This window comes from Amphiura filiformis, chromosome 7 (genome assembly GCF_039555335.1).
Source record: "Amphiura filiformis chromosome 7, Afil_fr2py, whole genome shotgun sequence".
Classification (NCBI taxonomy): Eukaryota; Metazoa; Echinodermata; class Ophiuroidea; order Amphilepidida; family Amphiuridae; genus Amphiura; species Amphiura filiformis.
Genome location: NC_092634.1, coordinates 54,964,478 through 54,979,910, shown reverse-complemented (window position 1 = coordinate 54,979,910; position 15,433 = coordinate 54,964,478).

Sequence of the window (15,433 nt, the reverse complement as noted above, 5' to 3'; positions counted from 1 at the left end):
TACGCCGCTATGTGACACGGGCAATTTAAAATAAAGCAAATACGGCCAGGTAATGAAGCAGCATCCGTAGTTAGGATTTGATCGATTTGAAGAGTGTTTTCTATATTCTTACTCTGCCAAAATTCATGAAAATGTCAAAAATGTCGAATGCGTCACTATGTGACACAGCCGACGGTATGTTGAATGGTTCATTAAAAGTGGTGCTTTAATGTTCATGAGCTTTCTGTGTTAAATTTTATTGTATGACTAATTATGTACGAGTTTCTTCTATAGATTAGTAGATGCAAGATTCTTTTAACGTAATTTGACATCAGATTATAGAGATATTGCGATGTTACATACGTGATGCGTGGGCCGTGCGATTATACGACGTTCAAAATATTGCTAGTCTCGGTTCCAAGCTGGATTGTGCTCATTCGTCACGAAGAAGAACAAGGCGGCTGGAGCAAAGGCTAACATCTGATTTGGTCACTAGAGGGCGATGCGATTGTAAATTTAATGGTCACCGATTCTTCTTGAATCTTTTATACAGCATGCTTTTGATTTTTTTACTAAAAACCAAGGTAAACATGCTGCTTAAAATCAATTGGATTGATATTATGCTAATGCTTCTACGTTATACCCCACCATTGCAAGCTCTTCAAGAATACGAACGACACGTAAAACGACCAAGTGGGAAACCAAAAACTACGTGGATATCGGCAATTCAAAAAGAGCTGAAAAAATCAAAGAAGACTTTAACCATAAAGAAAGCGACGGAACTTTCGAGAGAGAGACCTACGCGGAGAAACGTTATTGATGGCGCTATGTTAAACTGCTGACGAGAAGCGTTTATGAGGTGTATGTTTTTTCGGTGTACAACAGGTACAGGTGCTCTCTGCGCGTTGAGTCTAACGCATACAAGTTAATTGGTACCCATAAGATGGCGTAAGGAAGTATAAAACTAAAAGTAGACTATGCCATAGTCGAATTTTATTAAAAATATGTTATTATTAGTCATGATGAACCCATTTCGTTGAACTCAAAATTATACTGATGTTTATTAAAATTAAAGTATTCAATAGTGAAATGATCATAAAGAGTTAAAATATCAGATGATTAGTGACAATAAAAGTAATTGAATGCAACATTATCTTGCATAATTATAATGGCTCACTTTAATACTGAACAATTCTGATTTTGGAATCTACCAGTTTATTGATAGCGAACCCCGAAAATTCGACTATAGACTTTGAATTGTAAGCAGAACTTTACCCCCTGGACTTTGCTCTCTAAAAACACACTGTCAAGCATACTTGTTTATCAGTCCATTAACCACAAGTACGCGCTAGATGTTTGATGAAAGATTAACTTTCGCGTCAACACAAAAGCGCCGCAAATACCACAGACAGTTGTGTACGGTGTAGTTAATGGTAATGGCGCGGGCCCAGAAGATTTAAACCATAGCGAGATATGGGCGACCAATCACAAGGCAGATTCATCTAAAGATGCATTACATCATGGCCAATTTTAGTTAGGCCAGAAATTGGCCTAACTCTCCATAGAGTCCCGTGTTAAAAATCTTAACCGCAAGGCAAAGTCAGTAGTCCACTTGCGAAGCTAACAAAGAGAGGGAGTAGAGATCAGATGTGAAAATCTATCAATTGTGCACACATTAATTAAATCAGAGTTTTAAGCTTAAATACAATATCCAGAGTATGCACAATGGGCAAGTGGACTACGGGGTAGTCTAAACTAAAAGTAAAACTATTGAATTTTGGCAAATGACAAAATATCGTCACATTTACAGTCCAAAACATCTCACATAAGTTGCATGTAGGTGTCGTTTTCTCCAAAAAACCTTATTCCATCCAAAGTCACAATATCGCCGACATTACTTCACCACTGCCGCTGCTCTTAAGGCGTGGGGTATGAGCGACCTTGAAGTACAGGTATCTGGAGAAGGGAAGCAACGAGTTACCCCAAATCACAGCGACAGGTAGTGACTTGGCCGCCGAGTGTTAATATATATTTATTTTGGAAGGTTCGTGTTTGTTTTAAATTTTGGGGCGCTTTTCCAAACTTTGATATTTTTGGTGATATTTCAAAAAAGCGACATGCCAAAGACAAATCTTTTTGCACATACTTTGTTATTGCTAATACAACTCTTTTCTGCATACCTACGTTACAATTCGTTTTGGTGATTTAGTAATATTATAAATTTTGTGACTGCATTTTGGCGTTTTCGATGCGATTTTAGGCTTACCGTGATTTAACGTTGATATCTGGTCTTGCTCCTTTTATAATTTCACTTTGATCGTCGGCTTTTGTAAATAATAACAGAATGTAGATTGGCTCTGAATAAGTCTCGTAGTCCTCTTGGTGGGTTTTGTCATGATATATTTAGTTTGTATTTGCATGTAACAACCCAAAACCGACCTCTGATTTCAGGGTTGAAGGCTGTTTTCGGAATACCCGTGGACTCAAACAAGCGCACGAGTGGCGACTATGGTTTTATACTTCCCGCATTGATGATTGCGTCTACGCCTAACAAACAAACGTTAAAGGTTAATACATTTCTTTGACTTCGAAGAAACTGTGTGATTCTATGGCCTAGCGGTCTAAGGCGTTGTGGTTTCTGGGCGTCGCGACGCGTCGCTTGTTCGAAACCGTGCGTCTGTCACTTTTCTTATGCTGCTTTATTTTTCCAACGTTATGGCCTAGAAAATCTTTTTGTATTATTTATTTATTTATTTATTTATTTATTTATTTATTTATTTATTTATGTATTTATTTATTTATCTATTTATTTTATTTAATGACGTTTTGGGGCTCGAGAGAACGGACACATTTATTTATTTAGTTAGTTAGTTAGTTAGTTAGTTAGTTAGTTTATTTATTTATTTAATGACGTTTTGGGGCTCGAGAGAACGGACACATTTATTTATTTATTTATTTTTCGATTGATTATTTGATGATTGAGTGAGCAGATTTATCGATTGCTACTTTAGTTGTGGGATTTCTATTTGATTTTGAATGACATCCCCTCATTTCAACTCTTTAGTTTTGGTTTCTCTTTTGTTCAGAAACCAAAAATCAAGGGATTAAAAAGTAGAGCTGATCTGGTCTGCAATCATAACACTATTATGCTGGGAGGACACATTATAGGGTATATAACCAGAAGTATACAATAGCCTATTGTGCTAACATAATTATTATCATGATTGATATCGGAAATCTATCCTGCGGACGACAGTTGATGCTCTCTGTCGAAGGTAGGTGGCATATTACCCTCACGAGTTCTAGGCCTAGAAATCATATACATGCGCGTATATTGAAGGATGGGGCGGGGTGGGGGATTTGTTTGTTTGTATGAAACATAAACGATGCATGGAGATGATTTGATTATGAATTAGTTTATTATCCCCGGGAAGCACAACCCATACCTCTTTGAGAGGGGCCCCTCCCTACATAACCACCTCTTCCCTAAATTACCCCTTTCCCCTCCTCCTCCCCTACATTCGATATCTTCATCTCGAGCTCTCCTCCCCTTCTCTTTCACTTCCAATGCTCTCTCCCATCTGTTCTCTCTCTCCCGGCCCATATCCCCCTTGCCCTCCAACCCTCACCCACCCCCACCCCCACACACACACACCACACAATCTCTTCTCCCCTTTATCTTCTACTTTTTGCAGTAAAAATTGCTTCAGTAAAAGTCATTAGGTTATTAGAGGTCATATAATGGCCTTCTATCGATTCTGGTACATGGGACATGTCGAATGCAAATATTTCGATGGTCTATATTTTTTCACAGGTGAATTAGCCTAGGCTTATTCGGTTTTGTAAACCACGTCTTTCAATGTAGATTACCATGCTCGATTTCTCTCCTCGTGAATATTGCACTGCGAAATCTAAACATTTCTTTTGTATACTTAGAGTAGGTAACTTCAAATCAAATAATTTTACGATTCACAAGAAACTGAAACCAAAACCGAAACTGACTGAAACAAATGTTCGGTTTTAAACAAAAGGTAGAAACAATGAGTTCGATATCTTATGATTCAAGTGGTTAGGCAGGACAATAGGAAACCACGTGACCAAAACCAAAACTAAAACTGAACATTTGAAATGAGGCATCGTACTAATATTAGTATTGATTTTTTCCGTTAAGCATTATCAAGAATTAATATCACAGGTTTTAGTGCAGATAGAAAGTTGGCTTAGTGATACTATCCGTTGATTCAGAACCGGAAGGTGCCGGGTTCGATTCCCACCCATGCCTATCTTTTTAAAGACTTGGAAAATTTCTGCAGTAAGTTTACTTGGCGCGCGATCTCAGTTATTCATGAATCCAAACCACGGTTCGCTCATTACACCTCCCTTAAACTAAAAATATTTGGAATTTTGTTGACAATTTACTTTAGATCAACAACATTAATAACCATGGGTTATAGTAAAAACATCTGTAAAGGAAATCAGATTGATTGCCCTTCTTTGTTCTCACAGACGCAACAAAAAGTAACGGATGATTCGTTATGTATCGTATTTGATCGAGTGTTTTTAAAAAAAAATTTTTTTACAGTTTAGTAGGGGTATATTGAACAGAAGAAAGATTGAAGGGTTAATATCGGTTCTTTGAGATATTTAGAATAAAATTTGAATTTTTCATTTGCGCCCGTAGTATGGATTTACACTTTTGGGAGGGACGTGCGTGCTGAGCTTCTTTTATTCTAATTATCATAAAGAGCCGGTATCAACCCTCTATCCTTCCGTTGATGTCGCGGTCACGAAAACCCTTAAAACGGGGTAGCCCAAATGGTTTAGGATATAGATTGTTTTCTTCCAAAATACATTCAGGATGTTAATGAGAATAATGATCGATTATGATACCAAAAATCTCATAAACAATGAGGTAGATCTGGGGATGAGGCTGTCTGTCGGGTCACGGGCCTTTAATATGACTTTAGCATTGTCGGTTAATTCTGTTAGTCTCAGGAACGTATTAATTTACGATATGCCAGTATAACTATTGTATTTGTATTTTAATTATCGCGCCAATTCTTTGCAGCATATTATATAATATAATTGCGTGTTATAGTGCTTTCGTATTTAATTTAATTTATCATAATCTGCGTCGATATTGATTAATAAAACGTAATATAGCTCCACCTAAAATAATTTGCGGGCTGACTCTTTCCAAAACTTGCGCGCCTTATCATTATATATATTATATAATTGTATTTTAGTGCTTTTGTATTAAATTTATCATTATGTGAGTCAATATTAAATAAAATGTAATCTGGCGCCACCTAAACTTATTTACGGGCTGACTCTTTCCACAATTTGCGCGACTTATCATTGAAGCCGAACGAGAAGAAAATATGTACGCCTTGCAGAGAAGAAAGGATAATGGCAATCCACCAGACTACCTCCACGTCAGCAGCACTTGCAATGAACACCAGGATCCAACAAAGACCAAGAACAGATGACATCTATAAGAGGAGTGTTACAAAGTAAATAAAGACACAGGCTGAAATTCCCAGTAAAAATGGTAAAATAACACTCTAGGCAAATAAGTTACATGGAAGTAAGGAAACATTGATATCGTCAGCCTACTACGCTAATTGCCTAAGTCATTTTTTCTAATTTTGAGAATCAATCTTTGCACAAGAACACATGATAATGAGTCAAATTAAAGGAAATAATTAGAAATAATCAGGGTGATTACGTAACCGATACATGCTTGAACCATAATTATTTTGTCCTTGTTTCTTAAAATTACAAATGATGACTTAGGCAATTAGCATAGTAGACTGACGATTATATATTATTAACCTTTAAAAAGCCATATTGTATGATTTCGGTCAAATTTAAATTTGTTATTCTTTGCCAACAATGTCATGAAAAAAATCTGAAAATTTACAATATTTAATCAAGAAAAGATGACAAAAAGGTTTCCAAACCCCAAATTCCTCAAAATGACCACATCAGTGTCCCCATAAGTTCTAGGTATGCACACCACCTCAGAAGCCACGCGTACTGTTCTATGTGTATTATTCCTGATACCTCATTCGGCACGACGCTACTTTGATTGGCAAAAGGTAGAAGTTAGAAAGTGGCAAATTTGTGTTTTCTCATTCAGGGCGACTTTCGCCGCCTTTTGTAACGCATACTCGCAGAACAAAATTTTCCATCTAACGACCACTTTATTTACTTTTGTTTTTATACATGTACAGAGAATTCTGTACGTAGTATAATTAATTAAATATCCCATGGTACGAGTGTTAATTATTCACAGTTATTTGCTTGAAATTAGTGTTGGTTTGCAAACACCTACCTTTGTAAATAACACAGCCTCTCTCCAGGTCTCCCTCTTATCCACTTGATTCCGAAGCCTAACGGACTTTTGATTGGCTTTACGGAGCTTAATTATGGTTATGACAGCCAGTATGGTATTTAAGACAATTGAAAAAGCAACTGGCAATCCAAACGCAAACGCATTAAACTGTGCTATTATCCAACAATCTTCCCCGTCATATACTTTGCCGTCGTTTGAAGATGCAAGGAGGAAATGCAATGACACAACTGAGCCTGAAACAAGTAATGGTAAACCCCATCCTAACACCTGTAGAACTCCAGATACTTTGTTGCTTTTCGGAATGAGTTGTAACTTTTTCCATGCAAATTGATAGAATAGAATGAAAGCTATTATGGATGTCCATGTAAACGTAGCGAGCCAGAAGTAATGTTTTATCACGCCAAATGTGACACAAGCACGGTCAGACAGGCTAAAAGTTTCAGGCAAGAGTGTAAACAGTTGAGCTAAAAATAACGCAAATGATAAACTCATAATTCCATGACCGTACATATTTCGAAGTTGTTTGAATCTCATGTACGTCGTCAAAGTTCCTAACTCTCCGAACATGGACATTGTAGTCGCAATAAAGCTGACAAAATCAAGAGGTGACTTGACAACTGTTCGACAACATCGAGGTGCAAATCTGAAAACGAGTTGTAGCAAACCTGGGCGTCTTGGTTAGGCAAAATGATGAAGTCACTGCTTTGAAATTCCATTCCGGAGTAAACTAAAAGTGTTTGATTGTCTTTCAACAAATACTCTGAGGAATTCAACGTCACAAAAGCACAATCGAGGGCAGTGGTGTTAATCTTGCTGCCACATACAAAAAACATTCCCATGCCTTGAAAATCTTCAGGTTCCTCCAAACTGAATAGTTCATGGTAAGTTTATGGTAAATGATATATATTGGTGTAATGTAGGTGTCTGTGGGGATATAAAGAAGTGAGCTCAAGTCCAACTCATTATTGAAAAACAAAAACTCAGATGAGGGCCCTGTGTCTCCCATACAATTGTTCTGTAATTTTTCATCAGGACGTTTATCACATGCAAAGAACACCTCCATTTTCTCAACTCCACAAAATAACTCTTGAGGCGTACTGTTCCCGTAAGTTACACTGTAACTTGTATCACGTTCAAGTCGGGTCTTCAGAAACTCCCGGGCAGAAACTGTAGCATCTCAAAACCGTTCTCCTGATGGTTCATTTCAAATGCTCGCCATTCCATGTTATCATAAGTTTCCAAACTATATTCTTGGATGATTAGTTGTTTGTATCTCAGGAGGTAATCTTTTAAACATTGAACACCGCCTAATGCTTTGATTGGTGTCTTAAACAGTAGACTTCGGTTATATATATAAATGTGCTTTTATAAATGCGCACGTGACAAGATGGCTAGCGCCATCATTGCATTACATCACTGTCAATCACTGAAATGGCGACCATTGAGGGAGTGGCTACAGTTGTGACCTTGTTTTGTTGCTAGCACCGGCAAGGAACATTGGCTGGAGGTTCGATGCTATAAATTTGCAAGGATAAATCATGGAATATCGAAGGATCATGATTATTGCACAGCACCCCCTCCCCCATGTACAAACATAACTATTTTTTATTTATTTATTTATTTATTTTTTTGGTATTTTCTCAAAATGCAAATTATTTACAGATTTTGGTGATTTTTGGGTTATTTAAAAAAAAACCGACCGACCGACCCTACTTGAAAGGTCCGTCCGCCCGTAGAACAGGGTTTCTTTTTTCTTCGCCTTACTTATAATTTTATAAATATATTGGTTCCCCCTTTCGGCTAGACAAAACCCCACCCTCCCCCTTTTTTGCTAAGATTCCCCTTCCGTGTAAAGTAAAACTTTATAAGCCGTTTGAACCAAACTGAACAAAATTGACGTATACATTTACAATATACCATGACAATAATGTGTATGACGATCTAACTCACCATACGATACTAGCCCAATAAACCATGATTTACATATGTGATTGTACGTCAAATTGTCATATAACGTATGAGTGTGATGTATAGTATACGAGTCTTCCTCAACATCTTCCAGCCGGGATGATTAGATCATGTACAGTCATCTACGTGTTTATACTCTAAATTGTACGTCAGAAGGTGTACAGATTACCGATTTAGCATGGGGGACACAAAAAGGTGCTTAAAAACACATTTTGAATATGTTTTTTGTCCATTTTGATACTTATTGTGAACGAGCGATTGAGTAAGTTAGGGTTGAGGAGGTCAGGCGGGAACATCTATTAGTTCGAGAGGATCATTATTCCGAAAAGGGCTAAAGTTACAGTTTCGTCAATTTACGTTAAAATTAGAGTTAAAATTAGGGTCAGGGGTATGTTCAGTGGTGGCACTACGGGGGGAATACTTATCTTGACTTCCAAATAAATAAATCCATGACCTATTCCTTCCGAAGAAAATGACAGCCCCCTAAGTTTCCTATCATCACGCGCAAAAATTATCAAATAACATCATCGGCAGCTACTCAGTTCTGACCTTAATGCCAGTAAGAATCACATTTCGTCATCAATATGGCCAATTGCCACGCCCATTTAGCACGGAAATAATGAAATATAAGTTTTTAAATCAGCTATATCTAGCTTTTCCGTCATTAATTTCTTTTTTTCGTGATGGAAAATCCAAATAAAGAGTTTATGTTTCGGGTCAAATTATTTTGCACTTTGCAATCAATGCCACTATTTTGCAAAAACGATTTTCCTTGTAACCTGTCATTTTCGCCTATACTTTTGCGTGTGGAATTTGTGTACATCCGGGTACCTTACATCGTTGAACACGGTATGGCGACTTGTAGATGTCACGTGCGCATTTATAAAAGCGCATTTATATATACATCCGAAGTCCACTGTTAAAGAAAAGCTGAACGTTCTGCTTTGAGCATTTCCAGTTCGTGGTGATCATAAAGTTGTTGTTATTGTTCAGAACACATCCAGTTGACGGGGGTGACAGGGAATAGCCAGGTCTGCATGATATCTTCTTGCATGATTGCGTAATCGGATCATGAGCTTCGTTTTCAAGGCATGTTTGTACTTTTGCGGGTTGTATTGACTTGTGTGCACGAAATGTCCACATGGTCTGGATTCCATCATACCCATGATAACAAGACACTTCAATGACTCCACGTTCGCAGAAATAACAATACGGATTTTTAAATCCTACAAAACAACTTCCAACATGACGGAAAACGTGAGTTTCGCACTTTTTTAAAATTGCTGGTTCGGTAGAGTTCGGGCAGCGGGGATTACGGTAACAAAGACGCAACTGAAAACCGATTACGAATTCTTGGTTTTCTTCATTTTCAATACTCAAAAATGTACCTCCGCTTTGTAAAAAATAGCAATCACGAAAACTAAAAGGAAGCATAGTCCAAGGATATAATTCATTTGCTTTACGATAGTTACACACCGCGCAAAACATGTTTCGGAAGTTATACCCATACTTAATGTCAAACATGATCATACCATCGACTCGACTTGTACAAAGTGCTTTCACAGTGGGGTCTTTCCATGAAGGCGGGCATTGGTTAACCAATAGTACACTGTGTACTACGAAATTATAACAGCCATAAAGCTTGGGATCTATCCAGGTTTCTGATTGGATATACTTTGAAGTGTTACATATGACGTCATAATCAAAACAACAATCTCCAAAAGCAGCACAATCAGGGTCACATCTGCAAGAGTCTACACGGTTATGATGACATCGACCTTCACAACTATTGACAACGTCGATGGAAAAGGGAATATCTAAAAGGTCGTCCAACAAAGCTAGATATAAGAGACAAACAGTAAAAAATCATACTACTGTTGAATAAAAGACAAACGTAAAATATTAATGCAAAATTATAGTAAACATATTAGGGACTAGTAATAAATTAGTATTAAGCACATATAGGTTCCAGCGAAAAGTGTCAAGCAAAAGGTGTGCCATATTTTGCAGCCAATATTTTCTGACATGCTTACTTGTTCGACAAAAGTGACGAGTTTCCGATAACTCATACATAGAACAATTTCCTTCTACGATCAATAAAAAATCCAATCTGTCATATTTGATTATTCCTACATGGCTAGAATTTAGCTTTGGTGTTTTGTCTTCGGAATCGTAAGTATTCCTGTCACAATCTTAACTCATTGCGGTACGTGATGAGAGTATCCCACAAACAGGGTACCATCTGTTATGACTACGTACTTGAAGTCGGTAATAGTATATCGAATTATTATGTACGGGTATCAAACGCAAATCATCTATGATGTCTAAAAGATATATGCGACTTTGATCATATTGAGTAGTGGCACCTGTAAATTAAAACATCAGAATAAGTCAGTAGTGGTATGCTATATACTATTAGGTAAAGGATTTAGTTGTGCAAGGAAAGGGTCCTCAGGACCAATGATTTTCTTCCCTATTTTCGTATTGAAAATGCATATTTACGTATGCTGGAAGTTGTGGTAAATGTTTGACTTTGAAAAGACTTCATGAGGAAGAAGTTTTGAAATCCGTCGAGACTCTAATTAGAAATATATAATTTGAAAACATAACAAACTTACATTTAACGCCGGCACGGTAGCGTTGACATTCACAACTTCGACTAACAGAATCCCTGCAACTAAACCGATGAAACTCACCACCACAAACATGAAGCAGTACAGGATTGAAATACACTTCACTTTGAGAATCTGTTGGACCTTCAGGAATGGAAAGAGCTGCAAGTGCGCCATTGAAACCTGCTTGTTCTGCATGTTCAATTCTCCAAGAGTTAACACAGATCATACCCCAAGACAGTCCATTTGAGACTTCAACAATATTGCTTTGTCAAGTGGGTTTCCAATTAATCTAGTAGATATTGTATTGTCTGAAAAACGTGGACGGTATATAATATATTTTCAATGTCACAAAAATGGCGTTTCGCACACATTTTAGAGAGTTTTAGAGAGTTTGCAAAATACGATTCAAAAGCACAAACTTCAACGTCTGCGGGATTATCTATGCAAAACCACCCTGCCATGACATTCCTAACATAGATGGCCAAGTTCATGGAGAATGTTATAAACTGTTGTATGCTTAGCTATTTCGTTTTTTCTGTAGGGAGTATGTTTTATCATTAAAGTCGGATAATAATATAATGAAAAACAAAAGAAATAGACTTACAAATCCTAATGAAACAAAGTCAAACATAAGAATAAATTTTTTCTAGATGCTTATTTTCCTTTGCTTATAATTTTCCTCATAATACAATGAAAAACAAAAGAAATAGATTTACAAAACCTAATAAAACAAAGTCAAACATAAGAATAAATTTTTTCTAGATGCTTATTTTCATTTCATTTATAAATCTATTACTTTTGTTTTTCATTGTATTATGAGGAAAATTATGAGAAAAGAAAATAAGCATGTCAAAAAAGAGGTATTCTTATGTTTGACTTTGTTTAATTAGGATTTGTAAACCTATTTCGTTTGTTTTTCATTACAAAAGAAATAGATTTACAAAACCTAATAAAACAAAGTCAAAGATAAGAATACCTTTTTTCTATATGCTTATTTTCATTTCTCTTAATTTTCCTCATAATACAATGAAAACAAAAGAAATAGATTTACAAATAAAACAAAGTCAAACATAAGAATAAGTTTTTTCTAGATGCTTATTTTCATTTCTCATAATTTTCCTCATAATACAATGAAAAAGAAAAGAAATAGATTTACAAATCCTATTAAAACAAAGTCAAAATTTTAAGGCATTCAATAGAGGGCGTGAATGTGAGTGAGGCCTGAAAACCTCATACTAAATTGCCCCTAAATCGTGACATAGCTGTCAAGCATCAACACAATTTGCGCACTTTTTAATTTGGGTGTAACACTATGACTCCAATGAGTAAAAACTCCAATATTTTTGGGGGAGGGGTGGATCAAAACAATTTTAGACCATAAGGCCCTTTACAATTCTTAGTTTCCTGTTTCACGCGCGCGTCCAAAGTAGAGAAATTATTTTATTTTTATTTTGGATTTTCTCTTTTAGAATAACTTTTAATGACTTCCATTTGCTACTTTCTGACTTTGCTTATATCAACTATAATGATGAATAAACAAAGAACATAACTGTACCATTACTTATGTATAAAATCAAACACAATTGTAAAATAATTAAATGCATCCTAGTCAAAAAAGGTTGATGTAGGATGCGACACTTGTTTTAAAATAAAGAAAATAATAGATAATTAATAATTAAAAGTCGCCTCATCCCTTGTTTTCAACCATGAAACAGGAAACTAAGAATCAATTGTGAAGGGCCTAAAAGGGGGAATAAAAAAATCTAATTTTTTTTTATGTCCGAAGTTCCAACTTTTATTGTATTTTTTGTGATGTGTCCTGAGTAATTTTATTTAATTATTTAATAACTTTGTTTGCAAGCTGAAAGTATGTCATGAGATATAATTATGAGACTGTTGAGACAAGGGGAATCACCTTGGAAGTAATCATGCAAGAGTTTGTGTGCTATGGCCTGTTTTAAGGGAATTCCCTTTCATTCATCAAGTGATCAAAACAAATTGAATCGTATCTAATTTTAGATTGTTTGGGGGAAACCCCTCTTCATCTCTAGAAGATTCTCTTTATTAATAATCTGGGGTTTATCCCTTGGATTGTGAAATGGATAAGATTTGGGAATCACCCACATGAAGTGTTGTAATATGACAGAATGGTCTATCAATAGATTTTGGGTTTTCTGGTGTATAAAAGCTGGAAGCTTGAGTTCGCACTTTACAGAATGTTATGAGGGATTGTAAAATGATCATAATTGTCTTCTGCTCCATGAATCCAACTATACCTCCTTTTTACTGGAGGAAACCCTTGGCAAGCAAGAGTACATTAGGATCTCCGATTCGTAGGCCCCACACATGACCACCTAAACAATAACTAAATAATACTCAAGTAAGTTTAAAACTGCTGATCAGCAGACTTGAGTCATGTAGGCCTGAGTTAATAGAAAACAGACCATCAGGCTCATTCAAAGAGAACAGCCAATTGTACAACATAATAGGCCTATAAGGGTTGGAACATGAAACAGCTAGGAGGACAAGGCATTGGAGCTAAAGAGATCTCAAACATTGCAGTTGATTGTAGGAGAATTAAGGACTTAAAAAAACTCACCAAAACTACGAATACACCTTTTACAAGTGCAGGTGGTGTAGATAAGAAACAAGATAATAGAGAACAGTTAAATAATATTGAAGATGCCAAAAACAAGTGATATTTTCCCCTAGACTGATGAAGCATTATAAAAAAACACTTATTCACCTTGAAACTTTATTTGAAATGTCACATCAAAGGCTGATGATGTAAAACATGATGATTTCAAAAACTGCAGTGTATACTACTCGCCATATACGGTAGGCTAGGTTGCTTTAGGCCAACATGTGGAAAATATTTGACACCACCCTCCCTATGCCACTATATAAAATAAAGTACACTTATTTAATACCACAAACTGCTCATATATGTGAACAATTGAGGACACTAAGATTAACATTTCATCAGCGATAACTTATGTTATAGCAATACAAGTGTGTAGGTCATTGAATTCCCTGCGTTAAAAGCAGTGCAAATCTGCCGAATTCGGCAACCTTAATTTCAAACTTTCAGAGGGTATGTACAGGGGGGTTAGAAATTTAAAAAAAATTTCATTGTTGTTTTCTTGTTTAGATAGGTCATCTACATATTTTAAGATGGGTAAAAAAAAAGTTGGTCCTAATGACCCCCCTACCCTTAAAGAGGCATACCGAATTTGACGCTGATACATTCCGTAAAACGGTCGATATGACATTTTAAATTGGGCAAAAAAGTTTTATTTTAAAATTTCGGTGTTTCTAGAACAAAAACACTTCCTGAGGATCATTTTGGGTCAAAGGTTACTTCCGGGTCAAAAGTCACTCTTAAAAAAAAGAAATTTTTTATTTTGAAATTTTTTTCTTTGAAATTTGAAGAAAAAAAATTCATAAATTTTTTTTGAATTTTTTTTTTTGAATTTTTTATTTTGAAAATTTACAAAATGGCGGTATTTACGGTTGACCTTCCAAAATGGCGGCTTCCGGTTGACCTTTGACCTTGGTTGACCTCGTGACCTGGAAGACGTCCTGGAAGGCCTATTTACTACTCGGGTACATTTGATCAGGTGCTTGTATTTTGACAAGTCATTCAATAGTCAGAGATATATAATTATGAAGTGTTAAAAATTGTCTTACTAGTATCTACCTATAACTTAATTTGAGGTTTGTGTCAGTTCCTTCTGGTCTGCTCTTTAAATCACTAAAAAGCTGCAATACTATGTATCTTTGTTCTTCTTTAGTGTTGACAATTTTTACAATGTATATAGTACAGATTATTAATTTATTATCACTGATATATACAACTAAATCATGTTGCATTACAATTATAGGCGGAGGAAGCTTGGAGAACCGGGGTACACGCCCCCCTATTTTTTCCAAGGGGGACATCCCTCTAAAAATCCTAATAGAAGAAAAAAACAAAAACAAAAAAACAAGGAATAGTTTGCCATGCATACTCGTGTTTTGTTACCTGGTTAACATCACAAAATAGATCAAGGTTAACATGATTCAATGGGCTTTGATTTTTTTGCCGTGTTTCGAAACACGTGAGATATGGCAAACTATTATTTGGTTAAAATGTTTTTCCATGCGGGACAATTTGAGATTAATTTTGAGAGTATTTTTGTACCCATGTCAAAACATACTTTTTCTGAATCCTAATAATGAGAGCAATACAATAAGGTTTTATAGATGCCTAGATGGTTTATGATCCATATTCACCCAATCGGTTTTGATCCCATATCCATATTCGCCCAATTATGAAATTTGACCCTTTCATTACCGGCAGTTTTAGTTTAGCAAGCAAAAACATTGCTGTTGCCATGTTGTCCAGGAGTACCCATTATTTTACTTCAATTGGCAAGTCTATATATTGCTCAACTTCCACATGTTTCAGCTAGCAAATGATAGGACTAAAAGGATATAGCAAATTTTCAAACACGACAGATTTAAGAGTGAA